The sequence below is a fragment of the Pyrus communis genome, chromosome 10 (assembly GCF_041283825.1).
Source record: "Pyrus communis isolate YQ-2024b chromosome 10, ASM4128382v1, whole genome shotgun sequence".
Classification (NCBI taxonomy): domain Eukaryota; kingdom Viridiplantae; phylum Streptophyta; class Magnoliopsida; order Rosales; family Rosaceae; genus Pyrus; species Pyrus communis.
Genome location: NC_142574.1, coordinates 25,344,171 through 25,367,500, shown reverse-complemented (window position 1 = coordinate 25,367,500; position 23,330 = coordinate 25,344,171). Strand labels below are relative to the sequence as shown.

At 38.3% G+C, this 23,330-nt stretch overlaps 3 pseudogenes; 1 reads left to right on the top strand and 2 right to left on the bottom strand.

Annotated features, from left to right (window-relative positions):
* Positions 1-1,311: 1,311 nt before the first annotated feature.
* On the bottom strand, positions 1,312-2,559 carry LOC148693776 (uncharacterized; annotated as a pseudogene).
* Positions 2,068-2,172, top strand: LOC137716650 (small nucleolar RNA R71; annotated as a pseudogene).
* A 17,007-nt stretch (positions 2,560-19,566) lies between the features above and the next one.
* LOC137728294 (uncharacterized) lies at positions 19,567-21,165 on the bottom strand (annotated as a pseudogene).
* Between the last annotated feature and the right edge of the window lie 2,165 nt (positions 21,166-23,330).

The window sequence follows — 23,330 nt, the reverse complement described above, 5'->3', positions numbered from 1 at the left end:
GTCAAACTGGAACAAGAACACTTTGCAGTGCGTGTGCGTCCATTTGTCCATATTTCAGTGTTTGCTATTTGAGATTCTACTGCAATCTCAAACTGGGATACCCCAGGTGAGATTGAGAGGGAGTATTAAGGGTACAAGTCAGTAATACAGTTAGCAATACAGTTAGCAACACAGTTAGTAAGTTTGTTAGTATTTGGTTATGTTAGGATTTCTCTTATAAAAACAGTTGTGTAACCTTCATTCTATCAATTAATACAAAAGCATATTTCTCTCTCTAAAACTCTATGTGTTCATCTTTCTTCTTGATTTTCTCTTCAATTCCCAAACATTGTAATGTAGTTAACAACATATTTCTCTCTCTAAAACTCTATATGTTCATCTTTCTTCTTGATTTTCTCTTCAATTCCCAAACATTGTAATGTAGTTAACAGAATGAGCTTATGTGAATTGCTTTAAATTCTAGCATAGTGTAGATGTGGTTGATGTGAATGTAGATTTGTTGCTAGATGCATAATCCAGTATAGGATACTCTGTCTTTTTTTTTTCTTGTATGCAACCTGCAATTAACCAATAATTGTGAAAATTAAAACAGAGCTAAAATCAACTAACTAAATATAGAACGCAACATTTTTTTTTTTAAATTCTTTTTTTTGTGGTGTTTTTTTTTTTTTTTTTTTTTTTTTTTTTTTTTTTTTTTTTTTTTGGTGGTGTTATGTTTGTTTGTGTCAACCTTAACAATAACATCTTCAATGACTCCTTTAGGATAGGTAATTGAACGGTCAGCCAATTGAATAATGTTGGAGGTTGGCTTCAGCTTGCCTTCATCTAAACGTTTAAAAACATAATAAGGCATTAAGTTTACACTAGCACCTAAGTCAATTAAAGCACTACTAAAATCACAATTTCCAATGGTGCATGAGATACTAAAACTCCCTAGATCTTTCTTCTATGGAGGCAATTTGTGTAATAAAACTGCGCTGCATTGCTCCATTAGAATCACTTTTTGAAAATCCACAAGCTTATTTTTCTTTGTGCAAACTTCCTTCAAAAACTTGGCATAAGATGGAATGTTCTTGATTGCATCAATTAATGGTAGATTAATTTGAACTTGAGCCAAAGTCTTCATAAAATATGTCACTATTGATCTTTAGCTTTAGGCTTCAACCTTTCAGGATAAGGCATTGGAGGCACATTAACTTGCTTAGAAACCTGTTTTGGGAGAATTTCTGCATCGACCAGATTCTATTTTGCTGTAGAATTGGCAGGTTCTGCTGTTATTTCTCAAGTTTTTGTAGAATTTTGCACTGCTGACTAATCCTTATTGCAATTTTCACGATTGTCATAACTTTTACCACAACATAAAGTCCTTACAATGTTGCATTCTGAAACTTGCAATGCAATCTGCTCAATTTTTTTTTTCCATATTTTTCATTGTTGCCTGCAGATTTTGGATTTCTTGACTGGTAGTATTTGCTAATTTTTCAATTGCAATCTTCCAAGCAACCTTAGATGCAGCAAGTTGCTGTACCTGCTGTGGAAATTGTGGTTTTTCATGCTAATCTCTATCCCACTTTAAATTAGGATGATCACTCCAACCCAGGTTGTAAAAATTTGAATACAAGTCATTTCTTGGACGCTGAAAATTATTAAATACATTAACATGTTCCCCTATAAACTCCGGATAAGCATTTTTATGTGGACAACTCAAAAAATCATGAGTTGTCATGCTGCAAATGTTGCAGGCAGCTGGTAAGGGCTGTTGTAAGCAGCTTGTGAACCTGGAATTCTTTGTAATAGCATGTCAAATTTTGCAGTAAATTTTTCAAGCATTTTCTCCATTTTCTCAAATTGTGCTGACACGTATGGAGACCTATTAGACATCTCAAAAACAATCCTAGGCTACTCACCTGCCTACCGTTGTGTATCTGTTGCCATTTTTTCAAACAATAAACACGCCTATTGTGCATTTTTACCTTTGTATGAACCTCTGCATGAAGCATTGGCAAGAGTTTTTGTAGTTATATTTAACCCTCTAAAAAATATGTGCATTTAAGTAGTTCTGTCAATACCAGAATGTGGACATTTTCTAATAAACGCCTTGAACCGTTCCCATGCATCATGAAACTGTTCATTTGGTTTTTGGGCAAAGGATAACATCTAAGTTCTCATGTCAAGAGTCTTTGAAGTTGGATAATACTTACTTAAGAATTTTTCGTTGAGTTGCGCCCAAGTGCTAATGCTTCCAAATGGAAGCGTGAGGAGCCATCTCCTTGCTTGATCTTTCAAAGTATAAGGAAATAAACTTAGCTTAATAGATTCAGCTGAAAATCCTCTCACCAAAATATTCTTGCATCCCATTAAAAATTCTGCAATGTGCATGTTAAGATCGTCGGTTGATCACCCATGAAATGTAGGTAGAATATTCAACATGTGCTGCTTTATTTCGAATGTAGATCCTTCCTCCACTTCCAGATAAGTAATGCAATTTGGTATGTTAGTGGCATAAGTAGTCAATGAATCACCGAAGGGCTCACCAACCTCTGGAATAATAAAAGCCATTGTCTCTTTACTATGCAAATCCCCAGAAAATAAAGATTGCAAAAAAGTCTCTTGCAGTAAAGGAACCCACTATAAATTTTGCTCCTTGAGTCTTCTTTTTAAAGTTTGCTGAGGTTCTCGATCACATGGAAGCAATTTCTGCACTATTGACCGTGCACTAACCATGCACAGATTGTCGTAATCTGCATTGCACAGTTGTAATCTATAAAAAACAATTAAAACGAAAATTAAATTTTTTTTATATATATATTTTATATACAGCAATAATTAACCCAAAATCTGATTAGACCGAATTATTTGAAATAATCCCTGGCAACGGCGCCAATTTCTTAACAAGGATTTTACCATACACGCAAAAGGTTTAAAAACTCTTATAATACTTTCAAGAATGACAAAGTTATTGTAGTATAAATGGTTCTCGGAAAGTTGTTCTCCACAGGGAGTATAAAATAATTTGAAGCAAACCAAATTCCAATTAATTATTGTAAAACAGAAATTTATATGATTAATTTTAGGGTAAATCTCAGTTTACTATCCTTATGTTTCGTGGTTTTCAACATTTAGTACATCAAGTTTTTTTCGTCCCAGAGTCATACCTATAGTTTTAATTTTGGGACAGCCTTATACATCCATTAGTCAAACTGTTAAGTTTGCCGTTAACTGATGATGTGATGTCTATGTGGATAATGACTGGACGCCACATGTCAGTAAGAGGTACACGTGAATTTTTTTTTTTTTGAGAAGGGGGTTCAAACAAAATTCAAAATTCAAAATTAAAAAAAAAAAAAAAAAAAAAAAAAAAACCTTTCTTTTACCTCTCCCAACACACTCCTCATCCTTTCTCTCTTTTGCAACCCGCACCTATTCCCTCCCTTCTCTCTTCTACAACCTGCACCACCCTCTCTTCTCTCCTCCTTCCTCCCTTATCCCTCCATTATATCCTCTACACCAACCCACCAAACCCTCATCTCCTCTCACCGCTTTCCCAATTTCCTCTCGCTTTCCTCTTCCCATTTCATCATCTTCTTTGCATTATTCTGCACCATTGACTTGTGGGTTTTGCAAAGACTCGGTCCTTGGTTCGTCGTGTTGGATTTTGTTTGGGTTTGGGAATCTTGAACTTTCTGGAGGGTGTGGGGGATTGGAGTGAGAGAACAAAGATGCAAGTTCATATTTTTCTTTGCATTTAAGTTGAATTTGAGGTGTGAAAAATCCATTAAGTTTTATACTTTGTTCAGAAATCTCATCTGGGTTTTTACTTTTGCTTTACCAAGTGAAAAATTTAGCTCTTGGGTTGCTTAGGATCTAGCCAAAGTCCAAGTCGTTTTGGTCAGTTTTGTAGTTCTTCAACTTACTCATCGATTGTATTCGATTTGATTTCGAATATTTGGCTGCTTGGAGAGCACTTGGTTTGCTAGATTTTAGATATTTTGAACTTTGGCTTGATTGATTAAAATACAAAAAGGAGGAAGAGTAATTATCTTTTTTACTAGTCAATCATTGTTAGGTGTTGGGAATTTCTGATTTTCTGAACCCAAATGATGGGAGGAAAATCCAGTAAAAAGTAGGGTGTTAATGCCTTAGAAACCCCCTCACCACCACCCCCACAAACACAAGAAACCCTAGAAACTACCACTAACTCCCAGGACACTGCCGATTTGAGCTCCTATAAGGCAGCTTGTAAGCTTGATCTGGCCTTGCAATCGTTTGATGTCTTTTTGGTTTATTAGGATATTTGCTTGAGGGGCATTTGACGATGGATCGGGAGGAAGAGATGAGGGTTTGGTAGGATGGTGCAGAGGAGAGAATGGAGGGATAAGGGAGGAAGGAGGAGAGAAAGGAGGGTGGTGCAGGTTGTAGAAGAGAGAAGGGAGGGAAGGGGTGCAGGTTGTAGAAGAGAGAAGGGAGGGAGAGAGTGCGAGGGGTTGGGGGAGGTGGAAGACATGTTTTTTTTTTTTTTTTGAATTTTGTTCGAACCCCTTCTCAAAAAAAATAAAAAATAAAAATCCATGTGGACCTCTTAATGACACGTGGTGCCCAGTCATTGTCCACATAGCTGCGACGTCATCAGTCAACAACAGATTTAACAGTTTGACTTACGGATGTGTGAGACTGTCCCAAAATTAACATTTTAAGTATGACTCTGGGACGAAAAAAACTTAATGTACTAAATGTTGAAGACCATGAAACATGAAGGTTGTAAACTTGATATACTTAAATAAAACGAATTTAACTAATAAAGTAAACTAATTTGCAATATTAAAGATGAAGAAAAAGAAAACAGTTTTGTAGAAATCAAATTAAGAAAGCATTAGGGATCCGCCGTCACCTTAACAATCCTATATAGTTTTCCCAATTACTTATGACCTATACATGCATATTTCGAAGGTTAGGTTTTCCTAATGTATGCTTGCTTGGACCCCCAACATAGAGCGTATATCAAGCATGCAATCCGTCTGTGGTATTCAGATCAAATCTAAACATGCATGACTCATTAAGTTTTGTGAAACCTTTTGAAAAATCATGCAACCCTTAAGACGTGGTATTCATCCTAAGTGAACTTGCACATATTAATCACAAGAAGCCTTTGTCAATTTCAGAGACCGACCTTCGACCAAAATTGCATCAAATTACTTTGCTAAATATCCTAATGGTGATCAAGCATCAAGACAATTAGATAGTTTAACCCAGTGATTAATAATTCGAAAACCTGCATGCATATAATCATAAGCAAATTGAAGAGAAACTACATATTCTTACTAAGGCTCATGGTCTCACCCTAGCGAAAAAGAATTAGTTACACATACTCATAATAAAAATCACAAATTTCTTTATTGAAATAATAAAAGATTGAAAACTTCTTGAATGAAAAAGTCTGAAAATTTCTATGCTTGGCAAATTTCCTCTCTTCAAGAACGCATAAAGAAGAACTTCACCCTAGGAATAGGGCCGGGCAAGCTTATTTAACCTAGTAAAAATTAAATCCTCCTAAATAATAGGTCTTTCAATCCAACTAGGAAACTAAATGACTAAAATAAAATAGGAAACATAACCCTAAATTCAATTTCTTGATAGGGATTTTACCACACGCAAAAGGATTTTACCACACCTTCATTTTCCAGACTTGTCTTATCTTACAAGTCTTCGCTCAGGTATGTTTCTTTGCAGCAAGGAGACCGATGTATTGTTCAGTTGTATAGCGCTCACCATTTCAGTAGGCAATTTGGTTTTGTTTAGCATGTGCCAGACAAGCTGAAGGAAAATGCACAGCCAGAATCCTTGCAAGCCGTGTATATGCTTTGGGAGTCTTGTACTCGTGTATGCACAAATGCTTTTATCACCCTGCTGGCCAAGGATGAGTTCAAGAGTAATCCAGTGACCTGTGCCTACGTAGGTTGGTGGTCAAAGATACACCATGAAGACTTGGCACCAATTCTTCTCGCTCACACAATGAGGCGTCGAGAGAGGGTTATTCTGCGGTTCCTACACAGCTGGCATCTTTTGATTGTGCAAGTGTAACTCCTTTGAAAGATGGACTTGTGGCTTTAGCTCATCAATGCCCGTGCTTGTCTTCTCAACATTCGGATGCTTCTGAAGAGGCAGGTAATGAAGTTGATTCACACGAAGATAAACTTGTTTTGTGACAGCATCAACAAGTTTTGAACAAGCAATCGCTTGAAGGTGCTCAGGATGATAACGACGTCAATTTTCGTCATAAGAAGAAGAAAGTGTTTAGACCTCCTCAGTTTGATGGCTATTTATCACTTAAGAAAGATGCATATAATTCCTTCTTTCTTGTGATTTCTTCTACTTTTATTGGCATGGGTCTTGTTTCTAACATCTTTCTTTATCTTCTTTAGGCTGGGCCTTCTTGTTCTTTTGATTTGGCGAACGCGGGCGTTCATTCCTTTACGAAGATGTTATTTGGAGGCAATCTACCAATAGACGAGGAGGTTGGGGATCCACCTGGTGTAGAGCTTGTTCCAAATTCGCCAAGTTGCCCATGTTTGTTGTGTGTAGGTGAAGGTATGCAACAACCCTTCATGCGTCCAACACATTTACCAGCTAGCTTTGAGATCTTTCTGAGATGACTGAACCTTAGTGGCACTGAGCAGTTTATCCATTGCATCAACCTTCGTGCGGCCATGGATATCAAGAGCCATATTGAGAAGAGGATTTCAAATTTCCCATTGGAGGACTTTGCGTTGCTCAAGGAGAACTTGTCGAAGCTTGTTTCTGCGATTGCCAACCTTAACATTGATTCCTCCTCCTTAAGAGTCAAGATTGCCAAACTTATGCCCCCCTCAATTGAGTATTCTTCCTTGCATGTTATTTCCTCGAACAAGTTGAGTGCAGAGGTTAGAGCTCAATAACTTGTGGCAATAGACTTATCAATTTCCCCAAGTTCGGTCTTCCCAGCAAGCTGTTTCGGAAGGTTATCAAATCATAGGGACTTTGTTAGCTTCCGTCTAGGCATGTCTAGAAACGTTGGCACGTGAGCTAGAGCAGTTGGAAGTCGAAGCATCAAGACTTCAAGGTGTTCTCTTAGAGTAGGAAGCTATACTTTTTTAGCATAAAGAGGAGATTTCACGCCTAGAGCAAAAAAAAAAGCGAGGCCATGGAAATGCTCACCTTGTTTCCCATCGATGTAGAGACTTTGCAGACTTTGAAAGGCTTGCTTGAGGATCGTCGCCGTAGTTTTAGGGACATAGCTTTCAAGTAGTGTCATCCATTTTTGTACTTGATGCCTTCTTTGTTTTTGCTAATTTTGTAATAAGGCTTTGTAACCAAATTCTTCCTTTAAAGAAATAAAGTATTCGCATTCTTGAATTTGCTCTTTATTCTTAAAAGTGTTTGTGTTTTTGTTGATGATGTGATTGTACATGAAGTTTTGAAGTTTCAAGTTGCCTACGTACCCTCGGTTAAAGAAGGATCAAGTCATGATGTAGTTCAAAGGAATGATGAATTTCTTTTGATGGAGCATGATACATGGAAGACTTGTGTTACTTGAACTTGTATTTCTCGCAGAGCTTGTCCATGAGTCGGTTGGAGAACTATTTTGCATTGTCGATGATGATGTAGCGAGGCACGCCATATTGATGGATGATATGCAATTTGAAGAAACGGACGACATTTTCCTTCTTAGTTCCCTTAGGGGTATAGCTTCAGCCCACTTGGAGAAGTAATCTGTTGCAGCTAAGATGTAAGCTTCTCATGCAGATGACCTTGGTGTGAATGGTCCTACGACGTCCAATCCCCATGCATCAAACAGCCATGAAGCCATTGTAGGGTGTAATGTTTCAAGCGGTTGATGTATGAATTTGGCGTGTAATTAGAAAGCTTGGCACCTTTTGGCGTATTCCAGGCAGTCCTTCACTATGTCTGGCTAGTAGTAGCCCATTCTTTTGAGTTGGAATTGTAGCTTTGGTCTAGACAGATGCGCTTCGCATAAGTATCTTAGAAGTACTCTTTCAAAAGAACGTCGATACATTGTTTCATTGTAGTTAAGAAAGCAAGGTGCTCGTCGACGTATTTCAGAGCGGTGTCTAGGATTGTCTGGAAGCTTTCTATGCTCTAAGTAGTCGATTATCAGCTGTCTCCACTCTTCAGTGTCAACTAGAAGTACTGAAATGATGTTTGTATCATCCAGTAGCATTTTAGTGATGAGTGGGATCACTCATCTTTGGCAAATTGGCATGCCCGCAGCTTCGTCTTCTCATAGCGCCATACTTGAGGCTAGGTTAGGAAGAACATCCACCATTTGATTTTCTTTTCTTGGCACATGTTCTAGCGTCACGGCCTCAAACTTTTGTAGTTGTTGAGTTGCTAGCCGAAAGTATAGGACGAGATCATCTTTCCTCACTTCATATTCAGTCAAGAGTTAATTGATTATGAGCTTAGAGTCGCCATACACTTCTAGCGTTATGATTTCATGTTGAATGCCATTTGGAGTCCAATGATCAGTGTTTGGTACTCAGCGACGTTGTTGGAGCATTGCTCGCTTAGTGACTTCTTCCTGACATGAACGATGTTCTTTAACGGATTCGCACGAGCAGACAGAGCGGGGGCATAAGTAGTATTCATGTCACCATAGAACACCTTATCATAAGTAGTATTCATGTCACCATAGAACACCTTATCGTCAGGCAAGTCGTTTGAGATTTTCCAATCAGTTAGGATTGGGTGATCGGCAAGGAAGTCTACTAGCGCTTGTCCCTTGATGACTTTAGTTGAGACGCTGATGATCTCATACTGATTGAGAAGCAATGCCCATTTAGCTAGTCGCCCTGTCATAACGGGTTTTGATATAAAATACTTGACTGGGTTGTCTTTAGCAACGAAGTAGATGGTGTAAGCATGAATGTAGTGTCTTAGCTTTTGGACGGCAAAGACTAGGGTAAGGCACATCTTCTCGATTGGAGAATAGTTAAGCTCGGCGCCAGTGAGAGTTCTACTTAGGTAGTAGAGTGTTCTTTCCTTTTGGTCTTCATTTTCTTGTGCCAATAGTGCTCCAATGGAACCCTCTTGTATGGCAATGTATAGGATGAGCGACTTTCCAAGCACAGGAGCTCCTAAAATAGGTGGGTTTGCCAAGTACCTTTTTATGCTCTCAAAGGCATTGCGACAAACGTCATCCCATATGAACGAAACGTCCTTCTTCATGAGTTGACTAAAGGGTTGACAGCGTCGAGCGAGGTTGGAGATGAAGCGTCTGATGAAGGCTAGCCGCCTTTGTAGACTTTTCAGCTTGTGTAAGTTGCTTGGTTCGGGCATGCTTTAGATGGCCTTGATTTTCGATTAGTTTACTTCAATGCCACGGTGCTTGACAATGAAGCTGAGGAACATCCCAGAAGTGACGCCAAATGCACACTTTAACGAGGTGGGCATGCTTTTGAGGTTGTAGTGCCGTAGTTTATTGAACACCATTCGTAAATCCTTCAAGTGATCGGATCTCTTTTTGGTCTTAACAACTACATCGTCCATGTAACATTCTGATAGGAGCATATTTAGGCGACTTACTTTGCTTGTTCTCGTGCATTTACGTTGTGTTTCTTTAGTTATTTTAGTCCTTTATGCTTCTTTTGTGTGTTTTCAGGATAATAAGACGTGTTTGACGAAAGGATGCATTGTGGAGTGTTTTGGAGCACTATTGGGCTAAGGATGGATAGCTTATACTTGGAGCCCAAGTGTTGGATGAAATTGAAGGCCTTGTATGCACTTGAAGACACAAAACAATGGCCCTAACCCAATCACATAACACCTTGCCATGGGCTTAACACAAACACCATTCCTTGCCATGCAAGGATGAGCAATTTGGGTCCATTTCATGTACTTAAACTCTAGCCCAATCCACAATCACTTCAAAGCCATGCAAAACCTTTCAACACCCTTTAATCATCCCCCTTTAAGTTATGATTTTATTTCCTAACCCTACATGCATTATTTATTAGCATCTTCACATGCATTCACACACACTTTACACATTCAAACACTAGCCAAAACCGTGAGCTCCCATTCCCTTATGCCATTTTCAGATTTCCACCCACTAACCTAGTCATCAACACATGCATTCACTTCATCATTACACCACCACTCATTCTTTAATCCACATGCACATTCAATCATTCACTCAAGCACCCTTGTGCCATGTTTCCCCCTTTGTTCCCACCCATCACATGCATCATCATCAAACAAACAAGTCTATGCCGTGACCTTCCTAGCCATTTCCAGCTTTTCCCTTTACATTTCACATGCATCCCATACTTCTCCTAGCTGTTTTCCATCATTATTTCAGCCACCATTCACTCTTTAATCCACATGCATTCACACACACTTCACAAAAACAACATTCACATGCAAACACAAGCTTTAACCAACAAACAAAACAGCCAACACATGCACCAAAACACTTTGCCGTGGGCACCATTCCACATTCCAGCTTTCCCTTTCATTTCCAACTCTAACTCTTCATCATTGCAGCCACAAACACCTTAAACAAACAGCCATATACATCTCCACTCCTCCTATAAATACCCTTGCATTCCCATCACCTAGGGACATCTCATCTCATTCACAACACAAACACAACCCTTGTGCCGCAAATCCCCTTCCATTTCTGTGCAGTTTTTCTCCTCCATTGCAGCCACTATCCAACCACTTCCCATCCCTCCAAAACACTTCACATAATCCCCAAAGCTCACCTTAGACCTTGTGCCACAACAACGAGGAAGAGAAGAGTGCCTAAACGTTCATACAATTCAAGTTTGAGTTGTTGGAATGTTTAGGTGTTTCTTTGATTTCAATGTTTGAATTCAATTTTCTTTGTTTTGTAATGGAAGAGAAGAGTGCCTAAACGTTCATACAATTAAAGTTTGAGTTGTTGGAATGTTTAGTTGTTTCTTTGATTTCAAGGTTATGAGGAACTAAACCCCCTTTAGCTAGGGGGTGATTCGAAACTATGTTTATATTTGCAATATGAATTGATTACTTTTGGTTGGAATTTCATAAGTTGTGGATTCAATTCGTTTAACTGTTTGATTGATAACTTATTTATGTATGTTCATTGAGATTGCAAGCTTAATTTTCATGCATGAATATGACGCTAGAATATAAGTGAGTTTCACCTAATCGTTATGAACTTATATTCACAAGTAGTGGAGGTTGCTTATAAACAATCGCGTTAAACGAATTCTTGGCATAAGTTTCATGCGTATTCCATAGTAACGAATGCCTCGTCAACACTTATAATTTTCATTGAACTTAATGATCTTTGTTGAATGTCTCTATCATGCGTATTCCATAGTTAGGGACTTTGATTAAGAATAATTTGGTTGTAATGCGTATTCCATTCAATCCAACGAATTTAGGGAAATCTGAAAGTTAATTTAAGCGGACCTAATTAACTTGGAGCATTGAGTTTCACAACTTATCGAAAGACCAACTGAGAATCAATATTGTATGCAAGTGTAACATGTGTGGAGAAGAACCCCTTGGCTATTCCATCATCCATATTTTCATCACATTCATATTTACATTTTGCCTTTAATTATATTCTGTCTTTTTAATTTAATATCGTCCAAACACATTTCCCCCATATTTCGTTGAGTCTTAATCATTCGTATTTGTTTTATTTTTGTATCTTTAAGCTTTTGGAGTCATAAACACTTTCAAATTCGTCTAAATCAAGTTCTAGTTTCTATTTGAGTCAATTTGATTGTTTTAAGCAGTTTGAGTCTTTCAAAGCTATTCTGAGTCATAGTAGTTTTGTTAAGAGTCTTTACATTTAGCTTTTGTGTTTTCAAGTCAATTCAAAATAGATTAGCACCCCTAGTTAATCCCCGGTTAGAACGATCCCTACTTACATCATTACTACAATTGTCACAAATAGGGTTTAGTTTGTGTGCGTATAATATACGTATCACATTCTACATTTTTGTGTAGCATGTTGTTAAAGATCTTCTGCATTGGGTGTTAATATGTAGCTTTAGCATTCTTCAAGCCAAATGAGCCATGCATATTTGATTGTATCCAAATGAGCCATGCATAGTAGATACCTTTTGGAGTACGAAAGGTTGTTAGTTCTTTATCTTCGGGAGCCATGCATATTTGATTGTATCCAAATGAGCCATGCATAGTAGATACCTTTTGGAGTACGAAAGGTTGTTAGTTCTTTATCTTCGGGAGCCATGCATATTTGATTGTATCCAAATGAGCCGTCCATGAATGATAGTGCCTCGTGGCCAGTGATTGCATCCACCATGATTTTGATGATTAGCAAGGGAAAGTTATCATTTGGGCAAGCATCGTTAAGGTCTCGGAAGCAAACACGTATTAGTCCAGATTTCTTAAGGACAATGACAATGTTGTAGATCCATTTAGGGTATTGCACTGTTGAATGAAGCCTACTTCGATTTGCTTGTCAATCTCGGCCTCAATTTGTGGGATGAGCTCGGATCGATAGCGTCTTTAAGTTTGCTTGATTGGTCCCGTTCCAAGCTTGATTGCAAGACGATGCACGGCGATGGTAGGGTCAAGGCCGTCTTTGTACTCCATTAACAGTGGGTAATACTCCCCGATCTCGTCCGTACTTAGTAGTGCACTTACAAAGATAGCCTTCAGTTCCTCGCTTGTGCCTAAGTTGAGCTCCTTGAGATCATCAACAGTGGTTTGCCCCCCATCCTCGAGCTGTGGTGGCGCAGTCGTGACGTCCTTCTCGGGGATTTCGTCTTCTTTGTCTTCTTGGATTATGATATGAAAGACGTCTTGGACCTCCTCTTCAGTGCTGTCCTATTGGGCTTGTTGGCGTAAAGATTGGCTAGTGTGGATGATGGTGCGCCTCTTTACCTTCTGTTTTCCTTTTGTGTCAACTTTCAAGGTTGCTTTGCGCTTCATCCTTGAAAGAATCAAGCTTTGAAAGTTGTCCTTTGCTGCTAGATTGTCGAACTTTTTTCTTTTGGCGTTGTCTTCCTTTTTCTAGAAGGCTGCTTGGTTTCTTCAAGTCTTTCCAAGGCCAATCGTCGTGGAGGAGAGCTAGCCATGTTGCTTTGCTTCTTAGGTTTTGACAACCTTTCGAAAACACAGTTTTGGGGTGTTGTAACATCCTTGTTGTAGCATCAAATATTCAATGTTTGGCTTTGCTTCTCTATTTTCTTTTTGGTCATGCAAAGGTACATATCTATATTAAAAAAAAAAAAAAAAAAAAAAAAGGAATTGTGCCAAAAACATGAGGAGGGGGAGGGGATGAGTCTATATACTGTTCAGAGAGTCTCCTTAGCATTTTTCAATTATGGAAATTTCTTTTTGTTATTATGCTTAAGGTTTTCAATGCCGTAATGTCCAAAGTGATTGTAGGTTTTACTAACTTTAGTATTATCAAACTTGTGTTTGTCTTATTTATTTCAAGTTGCCTAGTTTTTTAGTTTAATTGCCACATGTAAATACAAATATGAGGGGGTAGTAGCATTGTTCAGTTTAAGAAATAGTCAGTGTTTAGTTTTAAAAATAGTTAGTGTTCAATTTAGGAAAAAGTAATAGTACATGTGTTCAATTTTAAAAATAATCAATGTTCAGTTTAAAAAAGTAGCAATAGTACTAGTGCTTAATTTTTTGAAATAGTCGGTGTTCAGTTTAAGAAATAGTGATAATATCATTGTTTAGTTTAAGAAATAGTGATAATATCATTGTTCAGTTTAAGAAATAGTCAGTGTTCTGTTCTAAAAATAATTAGTGTTCAGTTTAAAAAAATAGTATAGTATTAATGTTCAATTTAAAAAATAATCAATATTCAGTTCTAGAAATAATTCGTTTAGAAGAAACCCCAAATAAAGCGATGTTCAATATTTATTATGGATATATTGATTGCATCGATGGAATGTAAAATGTCTAAGAGCAGTTCCATCGGGGAACCTTTAGGTCGGCACCCAGCGAAATTATCGGCCAGACACCCAGCCAATCCACTCCAGCCGAGCAGATAGGCTGGCACCCAGCCCAAGCTGGTCTCTAAGCCGGCTCAAAATGTGCTGAGCCCTTGCCCGGCCTACATGACGCCAGGCGATACCGTCACGCCTCCCTTGACCCAAATTCGATTCCCTGGGTGTGGAACACCTCCTTGGCGAGCTCCAGCGAGGAGACGACGAAGAAGCAGAGAGTCCAGAGAGAAGAAGAAGAAGCAGGGAGTCCAAATAGAAGAAGAAGCAGGGAGTCTAGAGAGAAGAAGAAGGGCAGCGGCGCCAGCAATGTGATTCTCGACCCCGAGCTTAGCAGCAGCGGCGGCACTGGCGGCGTCGAGGCCGAGTCCCAGAATCTCCCTTCCTCCAAGTACAAAGGCGTGGTCCCGCAGCCCAACGGACGCTGGGGTGCCTAGATTTACGAGAAGCACCAGCGCGTCTAGCTGGGTACCTTCAATGAAGAGGACGAGGCCGCCAGGGCCTACGACATTGCTGCACAGCGCTTCCGTGGCCGCGACGCCGTCACCAACTTTAAGCCCTCATCCGTCGAAAAACTGTGCTTGACCGCACAGTTGGAAAATCAGGGGAGAAAGTGGGAAAAGTGGGAAGGGCGAAAAACTGTGCTTGACCGCACAGTTGGAAAATTAGGGAAGAAAGTGGGAAAAGTGGGAAGAAGAAGAAAAAGAAGAAGAAAAGAAGAAGTCAGAAATTTAAAATTAAATTATTATTTTATAATAAAAAATAATAATATTTTAATAAAATGGACTAGGTTATTTTTTTTAGAGGTGGAGATGCTTTGGCCTATTACTGTTCATTGTGGTATATTACTATTCACTTAAGTGGATAAATGTGCTGGATGCTGGCGCAAAGTCGTTAGGGGTGGAACTGCTCTAAAGGAGCAACTTAATTGCTTTAATTTGTCCTTATTCCAAGCACCTGCTACTATTTTGATCAACCAGAGGAAATGGAAATTATCCAACTAAAGGTCCAAAATTTAATATAATCATTTCTTATTATTCATATGATTGGCAACTTAGTAGTACAATACGGTGATATTTGTTTTTATTTATAAGTGAGATGTCTTAGGTTTGATTCTCGTCAAATGCGAGTTTGAAATATAATATTACTAGTCTATTGTGAGATGTAGCTCACTCTCTAATCCTCTTAATGTAGATAACGTTTGTTAAAATAAAAAATAAAAAAAAATAATCCATCCGATTGTTTTAAGAAGGATGCTCCATTTCCAAGGAGACCTTTCCACGTTGATGATTTTAAGTTTAACAATTGGAAGAAAGGAAAAAAAATGTTATAAAAAGGTCAAAGTTAGAGGAATAACCTTTTAAATGGTAGGTGCAAGGTAGATGTAAAATGCCACACTAAAACTATAGCACAAGCAGATAACAAATAAAAAGCAGAGGAATAGATGATGTTACTGATATTTTTCTCTCGTTCTTTTCTTCTTATATTTTCTGTAACTTGAAAACATGCGGAGTGCTCTATTTATAGAGCAACTCCAAACTAATGCATTAACTGCATGTTGAAACTTATAACATGTCCTCTGACAATACAATTCATATTCCAATTTTACTTTGCATGGGCATTGAAAACTTATGCCCATGCTGAAGACTTCTGCTAATATACTGTGTGGGCATTCAATACCCACCAGACTTTTCAACACTCCCCCTTGGATGCCCACATATCAACATGAGTTGCCTCGTTAAAACCTTGCTTGGAAAAACCCAGTGGGAAAACACCATAGTGAAGGAAAAAGAGTACAACTTTCCTGGATCGTTGATATAGTGTCAAGTATGCTTATGTTGCCTCGTTAAAACCTTGATAGGAAAAACTCAGTGGGAAAAATCCTAATCGAAGGAAAAAGAGTACAACAAGCATGTATCATGGATGCTCCCCCTGATATGTATCTCCCCCTGATTCCGCATTCTCCAAATTTAGCTGTTTGGTAAGTCGACGTAATCCGATACCTTGCACTAATTTCTGAAATGTGCACTTTGGTAGAGATTTGGTGAACAATTCTGCCAGATTTTCATTTGAACGGATTTGTCTGACTTCAATAACTTTAGCCTTCTGAAACTCATGTGCACTGAAAAACTTTGGAGATATGTGTTTAGTCTTATTGCCCTTGATGAATCCTTCCTTCATTTGGGCAACACATGCTGCATTATCTTCATGGATGACAGTTGGGTTGTCTGTCTTCGAAGCTAGACCACATGAATTCCAAATATGATGGATCATTGATCTTAACCAATAACATTCACGACTTGCTTCATGTAAAGCAAGTATTTCTGAATGATTTGAAGATGTAGCAACTAATGTTTGCTTGGTTGAGCGCCATGAGATTGATGTATCTCTATTCTTAAACACATATCCAGTTTGTGAGCGGGCTTTATGCGGATCAGAATGGAAACCAGCATCTGCATATCCAACAAGGACCTGGTCATCTGTGGAGTTCTTTGAATAGAAGAGACCCATGTTTGTTGTCCCACGAAGGTATCGCAATACATCTTTGATACCCTTCCAATGGCGAATTGTTGGAGCAGAGCTATACCTTGCTAACAAGTTAACTGAAAAAGCTATATCTGGTCTAGTACATTGTGCTAAATACAACAAAGCACCTACTGCACTCAGATATGGTACTTTTGGACCAAGGACCAGTTCATCATCTTTTTTTGGACGGAACGGATCTTTCTTAATGTCCAAAGAACGAACGACCATTGGTGTGCTTAGTGGATAAGCCTTGTCCATATCGAATCGCTTCAAAATTTTTTCTGTAAGCTGATTGGTGGACCAAAATTCCACTAGCACAATGCTCGATCTGCAGGCCGAGACAATATTTTGTTTTTCCAAGGTCTTTCATTTCAAATTCGCTTTTCAGATATTCAGCAGTTTTATTGAGCTCTTCAGGAGTTCCAACTAGATTCATATCATCAACATATACTGCCACTATAGCGAATCCAGAATTGGATTTCTTAATGAACACACAAGGGCAAATAACATTGTTGATATACCCTTCTTTGATCAAATACTCACTGAGACGATTATACCACATTCGTCCAGATTGTTTCAGACCATACAATGATCACCTTAATTTGATCGAGAGCATACCTCGTGGTTTGTTACTTGTTTCAGGCAACTTAAGTCCTTCTGGGACTTTCATATAGATGTCAGTATCTAATTCTCCATATAGATACGCAGTGATGACATCCATAAGTCGCATGTCAAGTCTTTCTGAAACCACTAAACTTATTAAGTAACGGAACGTAATTGCGTCTATTACAGGAAAGTATGTCTCTTCATAATCAATTCCAGGTCTTTGAGAAAAACCTTGTGCAACGAGTCGTGCTTTGTATCTTGCGATCTCGTTTTTCTAATTGCGTTTCCTTGTGAATACCCATTTGTAACCCACGAGGTTTACACTAGGCGGGGTTTGGACTACTGGTCCAAAAACATTCCGCTTTTCCAAGGAATTTAATTCTGCCTAGATTGCATCTTTCCACTTAGGCCAATCCTGTCTCTGTTTGCATTCATCAACAGAGCAGGGCTCAATATCATCACTTAAGATGATTTCAGTGGTTACTGCGAATGTAAACATATCATCGATGATTATTTCATTCTGATCCCACAATTCATTTGTACATGCATAATTTATAGAGATTTCTTTGCTTTCATGGACTTCTGTCTCTTCAGGGACATATGTCTCATCAAGGACATTTTCTTTTTCTGGAAGTCCAGAATCATGAATTGTGGATGTATCATTCATTTTCTCTTCCTGAATGATTTCATTTGGATTCAGTTGTGCCCTCGACTTTCTCTTTCGAGGGGCTGAATCTTTTGAACCTTGGGGTCTACCACGCTTCAGGCGTGCACCAGATGAATCATTCGCTGCCACTTTATTTTGTCCAACAGGGACATCAATTCTTGCAGGTGCATTTGCAGCTGGTATATGTGATTTTGTCACTTTCATAGCATCATTAAATGCATCCGGCATTTGATTGGCAATGCTTTGAAGATAAACGATCATTCTCACTTCATTTTCACATTGAATGCTGCGAGGATCAAAATGAGACAAGGTGGGAACAACCCATGTCAACTCTTTCCGTTCTTCTGGAACGGTCTTTTCTCCCCCTAACGACAGGAAAATTGTCTCATCAAAGTGACAATCAGCAAAACGAGCTGTAAACATATCACCTGTCAAGGGTTCTAAATATCTAATGATAGATGGTGAATCAAAACCCACGTAAATTCCCAGTTTACGCTGAGGTCCTATTTTAGTGCGTTGCGGCGGTGCAATAGGTACATAAACAACACAACCAAAAACTCGTAAATGGGAAATGTTTGGCTGATGTCCAAACACGAGTTGTATTGAAGAGTATTGATGGTTGGCTATAGGTCTCAATCGAACCAATGATGCAGCATGTAAGATGGGATGTCCCCATGCAGAGACTGGCAATTTGGTTTTCATAAGCAGAGTGCGAGCTATTAACTGAAGCCGTTTGATCAATGCTTCTGGTGTTCAACATCAATGCCCAATGTCATGCAATAATCATCAAAGGTTTGAGACGTAAATTCACCAGCATTATCAAGTCGGATTGACTTAATGGGATAATCTGGGAACTGTGCTCGTAACTTAATTATCTGAGCAAGAAGTCTTGCAAAGGCTACATTCCGAGTAGACAAGAGACAAACATGTGACCATCGGGTAGATGTATCAACCAAAACCATAAAATATCGAAATGGTCCACATGATGGTTGAATAGGCCCACAAATATCCCCTTGAATTCTTTGCAGAAATGATGGGGATTCAGCATCAACCTTTAGTTGTGATGGTCTAATTACCAACTTCCCTTGAGAACAAGCTTTGCAAGGGTTATCATCTGAGGCAGTAATGTGTCTGCTCATTAATGGATGTCCATTAGAGTTGGTAATGATCCTACGCATCATGGTAGATCCTGGATGACCCAGACGGTCATGCCAAGACATGTAAACTTTTGAATCAATGAACTTCTAGTTCATGACAGTATGTGATTCAATTGTCTTTATGTATGTATAATACAATCCACTCGACATACCACGCAACTTCTCCAATATACGCTTCTGGGTATCATTGGAGGTAATGCATAGATACTCCACATTTTCTGTACTTTTTGTTTCAATGTGGTATCCATTTAAACGTATGTCTTTGAAACTCAACAAATTTCGAGTAGATCGAGTAGCATACAATGCATTCTGTATGGACAATATTATTCCATTTGGTAACATAATCTGGGCTTGCCCTGAACCTTCAATTACATCTGAAGGTCCTGATATTGTTGTTACCCTTACTCTTGTAAGTCTTAAGCTTGAGAAATACTTTCGATCACGAAGTATTGTATGTATGGTTGCACTGTCTGCAAGACAAATATCTCCGCCATTTCTCATGTTCTGAGAATAACCACAGTTTTTATCCATGCTCTCTGTGTAAGAGAATCAGAGTTAAACGCAAGTTATAACAAGAGATTTACATGCCACTTTTATTTAATCTGAAATACTACAAGTTCAGCATAATAAAAGTACATCAATGTTTTAATCGGACCGGTATACTTCATTTCCCCTTTCCACAATAAAGTCTGGAACATCTAGATGAGTTGTGTTCAACTGCCCTGATAAGTCAAACACTGGATCAGGTATATCCATTGGTCTAGCCTGGTCGAGAAAATTGGTCTCGACACCCTTCTCCTTGAGGGAGGCTTGATACAGATCCACTAGATGTTTTGGGGTACAACAAGTACGCGCCCAATGCCCATTGCCACCACACCTATGGCAGGCTCCTTCAGAGTTTCTAGGAGCATTGTTCATATGAGCTTTGCCTTTGTGACGATTCACATTTTTGAAGCTCGGGCCTGAATTATGCCTCAGAACCTGGTTGTGAAACTGAACTCCATGGTTCTTGCCTTTCCTATTCCATCGACCTCGCTTGTGGCCACGTCCTCGTTTATGATTATCACCACCAGAGGATGTGGCGTTCACTTCGAGGGAAGCAGCATTCACTTCTGGGAATGGTACAGATCCAGTAGGTTGGGAACGATGGTTTTTCATCAGAAGCTCATTGTTCTGTTCAGCTACTAAGAGCACAGATATCAGCTGGTTGTACTTAGTGTAGCCTCGCGCTCTATACTGCTGCTGCAGGAGCACGTTGGAGGCATGAAATGTGCTGAGAGTCTTTTCCAGCATATGCTCCTCAGTAATAATATCCCCACAGAGCTTCATCTGAGAGGTAATTCTGAACAATGCAGAATTGTACTCTGCCACTGACTTGAAGTCTTGGATCCTCAGATGAGTCCACTCATAGCGGGCCCTTGGAAAAATCATCGTTGTCTGGTGATTGTATCTGTTTCTCAAGGCATTCCAGAGAGCTAACGGATCTTCAACTGTTAAGTACTCGCTCTTTAGCGCCTCATCAAGATGGCGGCGAATGAAAATCATGGCCTTTGCCCGATCTTGAGAGGATGAGTTGCTCTATTCCCTGATGGTATCTCCAAGATTCCTTGCTTCCAGATGGATCTTGGTATCCAGTACCCAGGTCAGGTAATTCTTCCCGGTAATATCCAGGGCAGCAAATTCAAGCTTCGCCAAGTTCGCCATTTTCTTTTCTGAAAGAAAATGAGATGTGTAAGAACTTGCAATAATATGTATTCCTGGAGGAATATGATGTTAGAACTTCTGGTTTTTACAAATTTTTCATTTTGATCTTCAGGCCAAAATGATAAGCACTCGAAACTTCTGGCTCGAGATTTTCAGGGTGAATGAGGAGGGCGATTGTACCGCACCATTCTCATTGAAATAATGTAATATAGAATGGGCGATTATTCCGCACCACTCAACTAACAGGAAAATTAAATATGCAGAGCAGCGTGGGCGATTATACCGCACCACCTAAAATTGCAATGAAATTAAACAGCAGGTAAATTTATATGCAGGGTAGGGTGGGCGATTATACCGCTCCACCTAAAATTTGTAGTAAAATTAAATCTGCAGTCCAAGATAGGCGATGATACCGCATCGTCTTGGATCGCAGTAAGAATAAATTTGCAGTTCAAGATGGGCGATTGTACCGCACCATCTTGGATTGTAGTAAAATTAACATAAATAAATACTGGGTTAGTAATCAATCTCTACACCAAACAAGTAATCAAAGATGTATGTAACCGTTAGATTGAGAACTAAGAGCAGGCATGGAGCAAACAGTTCGCCGCGAGGGTACACCGCGCAGTTGAGGCAGAGGAAGAAGATGAACAGTAAAAACCTTAAAGGAAACATTTTTTCTTTCTTTCGTTCGTTCGGCGAAGAGAGATGAGAGAATAATTATATTTAGAGACTCGTGCTGATAACGTGTTACAAAAATGTCAAAGTTAGAGGAATAACCTTTTTAATGGTAGGTGCAAGGTAGATGTAAAATGCCACACTAAAACTATAGCACAAGCAGATAACAAATAAAAAGCAGAGGAATAGATGATGTTACTGATATTTTTCTCTCGTTCTCTTCTTATATTTTCTGTAACTTGAAAACATGCGGAGTGCTTTATTTATAGAGCAACTCCAAACTAATGCATTAACTGCATGTTGAAACTTATAACACGTCCTCTAACAATACAATTCATATTCCACTTTTACTTTGCATGGGCATTGAAAACTTATGCCCATGCTGAAGACTTCTGCTAATATACTGTGTGGGCATTCAATACCCACCAGACTTTTCAACAAAAAATATTTAAATACTTGGAATAAATAGTAATACTTGGATCCAGTAGTTTTTGTCTCAATAATTCTCTTTCATCCAAGTTTAGCCAAAGCAACATTATTAAAATCAAAATGATTCATTCATCGTAGAGTTAATCCTCCCACGTTTTTAGATTTACTTACTCGAGACATTTTTTGCATTATTTGTGCCCTAGAAGCATTAACGAGAAATTAAATGAGTAGACATTTTTCACTCAATACACCACATGAACCATATAGATGTAGACACAACCAAACAAATTTTTTTGGAGAAATGTGAAATGTACTTTTTCAAAATGAGACTCTCCACTATATTATTTTTTTATATAATATTTTATAATATTAACATAAAATATATGCTAAAAATATAATACGGTAAAAGATTAACAAAAAATCTTCTTAGCATTCTCATATTTTAATGGAAATGTGGCCCTGACGAACTTATCACTCAAAGCGTGTGGGGAAAATTCAACTTTCAAACTCCAAAAAGTCTAAAGCTCAATTCAGGCTGCATATAGGTCTTCTATAAAGCCCTAAATAACTTTGCAGGATCCTATTGTTATGACAATTTTTCTGATGGATTTGGACTGACGGAATAAGTAGTCTGTCAGGTGCAGCCAATTTTTTTGTTGGAAAATTTTATTTGAATTTATCTAACATTTTTTTATATTCAACTTAAATTCTAAATTTAAATTGTCTATTTTACTATATTGCAGAGTTATCATTAAGTACAAATAAAATTAACAGTAAAACTAAAATTTATAAACAAGCCCACACTTATTAATCAAACTCTAACATCACATAATCTTTATCTTATGTTTATTCTGACTAAAATCCTAAAAATTGTCATAAAACCCTACCATCTCCCAATAATCAAGCCCAGTTCCTTTCGTTTCGTCTCTAGCATCATGTTAACTCGATCAACAAGAGCAATAATTACAAGGCATATCACCACAAGAAACAAAAGTCAGAAAGCTTTCAACACATTGAAACATTTTTCATGTCATTACCAGTTTCTGTTTAAAGTGTGAGTTCTCTTCTCGTAATTGGTTCATTTTTGCTTCTAATTCAACTATGTATGCCTGTAAAACAACATATATCGCTCAAATAAAAATAACTACCATGATCCTTCAAGAAAACTTGATGAGAAATTCTATCGAAATTTACTTTTACTAAGGTGTCCACATAATTTTATATGATTCAAAAGTACAAAAGGACATGTTCAAATTACCTGGACAACTCTATTAAGAGCTTGGCGAAAATCATTTCCTAGCAGCCTTGCACTATAAGCCGAAACGTTTAAAAAACAAATTGATGATGCTGATCAATCCATCTATAACACTTGGTTGCCATGATAAAATCTTAATTCTTCATTCACTCATTTGGTATTTTATTTTCTAAATAGGTATAAAGATGAATTTACATATTGAATTGGGTTTGTAAAGGTAGTTTCTGTAGTAAATTTGGGTTTGAAGAGAGATTGATTCTATAATTAAAAATAATATGGATCTAGGGAGTAAGTTGGATGTAGAAAGAGGTTATATGGGTTCA